At 33.7% G+C, this 2,615-nt stretch overlaps 1 protein-coding gene across 1 annotated transcript in view; it reads right to left on the bottom strand.

Annotated features, from left to right (window-relative positions):
* Positions 1 to 1,978: 1,978 nt before the first annotated feature.
* LOC107141616 (selection and upkeep of intraepithelial T-cells protein 8-like) overlaps positions 1,979 to 2,615 on the bottom strand; it is a 36,420-nt gene continuing 35,783 nt past the window's right edge. Inside the window, exon 9 of the mRNA XM_015484839.2 lies at positions 1,979 to 2,615. This exon is cut by the window's right edge and continues 365 nt beyond it. The gene's annotated coding sequence lies outside the window, so the exon portion shown is untranslated.

Genomic DNA, 2,615 nt, shown 5'->3' on the forward strand with positions numbered 1-2,615 from the left:
ATATAGCATTTGCATATAATTTACCAAGATTCTCCACATTCTTTAAAAAATCTCCAGATCATTTCTAATACATAATACAATAAAAATCTAAGTAAATAGTTTTAAAAAATTTTTAAATTCGTTTTAATTAGTTATACATGACAGTAGAATGCATTTATGCACTTTGATATATCATACATAGGTGGGATATAATTTCTCATTTTTCTGAGTGTACATGTTGCAGAATCATATTCATCATGTAGTCACATATATACATACAGTAATAATGTCTGTTTCATTCTACTATCTTTCCTATCCCTACATCCCCTCCCCTCTCCTACCATCACTTCCCTCTACCTAATGTAAGGTAATGATATTCTCCCCTAGTGCCCTCCTGCCTTATTGTGAATTACCATCCACGTTTTAGGGAAAACATTTGGCCTTTGGTTTTGTGGGATTGCCTTATTTCACTTTGCATGATATTCTCCAACCCCAACCATATACTGACAAATGCCATAATTTTACTCTTTTTTAAAGCTGAGTAATATTCCATTAGGTATATATACCATATTTTCTTTATCCATTAACCCTTTGAGGGACACCTAGGTTGATTCCATAGTCTAGCTATTGTGAATTGATCTGCTATAAATATCGATGTGGTTGTGTCACTATAGTGTGCTGATTTTAAGTCTTTTGGATATAAACCAGAATGGAATAGCTGGGTCAAATGGTGGTTCCATTTCCAGTTTTCTGAGGAATCTCCATACTGCTTTCTGTAATGGTTGCACCAATTTGCAGTCCCACCAGGAATGCATGAGTGTGCCTTTTTCACCACATCTTCACCAATGCTTATTGTTGTTTGTATTCTTAATGACTGCCATTCTGACAGGAGTGAGATGAAATCTTAAAAGTAGTTTTGATTTGCATTTCTCTAAATGCTAGAGATGTTGAACACTTTTTCATATATTTGTTGATCAATTGTATTTATTCTTCTGTAAAGTGTCTGTTCACTTCCTTAGCCCATTTATAGATTGGATTATTTGCTTTTTTTTGAGTTCTTTATATATCCTAGAGATTAATGCTTTATCAGAGGTGCATGTGATAAAAATTTTCTCCAAATCTGTAGGTTCTCTCCTCACATTATTAATTGAGAAGAAGCTTTTTAATTTGAATCCATCCCATTTATTGATTCTTGATTTTACTTCTTGTGCTTTAGGAGTCTTGTTAAGGAAGTCAGATCCTAGGCCGACATGTGAAGATTTAGGCCTATTTTTTCTTCTATTAGGCGCAGGGTCTCTGTTGTAGTACCTAAGTCTTTGATCTACTTTGAATGATTTTTGTGCAGGGTGAGAGATGGAGGTTTAATTTCATTTTGCAACATATGGATTTCCAGTTTTTCCAGCACCATTTGTTGAATAAGCTATCTTTTTTCCAGTGAATGTTTTTGGTATCTCATGTCTAGTATGAGATAACCATATTTATGTGGGTTTGTCTCTGTGTCCTCTATTCTGTATCATTGGTCTTCAAGTCTATTTTAGTGCCAATACCATGCCATTTTTGTTACTATAGCTCTGTAGTATAGTATAAATTCTGGTATTGTGATGCCTCCTGCTTCACTTTTCTTGCTCAGGAATTCTTTAGCTATTCTCTGTCTTTTATTTTTCCAATAAATTTCATGATTGCTTTTTCTATTTCTATGGAGAATATCAATGGGATTTTAATAGGAATTGCACTAAATCTGTTATAATGCTTTTGGTAGTATGGCCATTTTTACAATATTAATTCTGCCTATCCAGGAGCATTGGAAGTCTTTTCATCTTCTGAGGATTTCTTCAGTTTTCTTTAGTGTTCTGTAGTTTGCATTGTAGAGGTCTTTCACATTTTTTGTTAGATTGATTCCCATGTAATTTTTTTGAGGCTATTGTGAATGGAATAGTGTTCCTAATTTCTCTTTCAGTGGATTCATTGCTGATGTATAGAAATGCGTTTGATTTATGGGTGTTGATTTTTATATCTTGCTACTTTGCTGAATTCATTTATTAGTTCTAGAAGTTTTCTGGTGGAATTTTTTAGATCTTCTAGATACAGCATCATTTCATTAGCAAACAGTGATAGTTTGAGTTCTTCTTTACTTATTTGTATCCCTTTGGTTTATTTCTTTTGTCTAATTGCTCTAGGGTTTCAAGGATAATGTTGAATAGAAGTGGTGAAAGAGGACATCCTTTTCTTGTTCCAGTTTTTAGAGGAAATGCTTTCAATTTTTCTCCATTTAGAATGATGCTGGCCTTGGGTTTAGCATATATAGATTTTACAATGTTGAAGTATGTTCCTACAATTCCTAGCTGTTCTAGTGTTTTGTACATGATGGTGTGCTGTATTTTGTCAAATGCTTTTTCTGCGTCTATTGAGAGGATCATATGATTCTTGTTTTAATATGATGAGTTATGTTTATTGATTTCCATATGTTGAACCAACCCTGCATCCCTGGAATGAATCCCACTTGATTATAGTTCAGTATCTTTTTACTATGTTTTTGTATGCAATTTGCCAGAATTTTATTGATAATTTTTGCATCTATGTTCATCAGGGATAGTGGTGGCTGCAAAGGCAGCTGTAACTGCAGCTGTGGTGTGTGT

This window comes from Marmota marmota, unplaced genomic scaffold (genome assembly GCF_001458135.2).
Source record: "Marmota marmota marmota unplaced genomic scaffold, marMar, whole genome shotgun sequence".
Taxonomy (NCBI): Eukaryota; Metazoa; Chordata; class Mammalia; order Rodentia; family Sciuridae; genus Marmota; species Marmota marmota.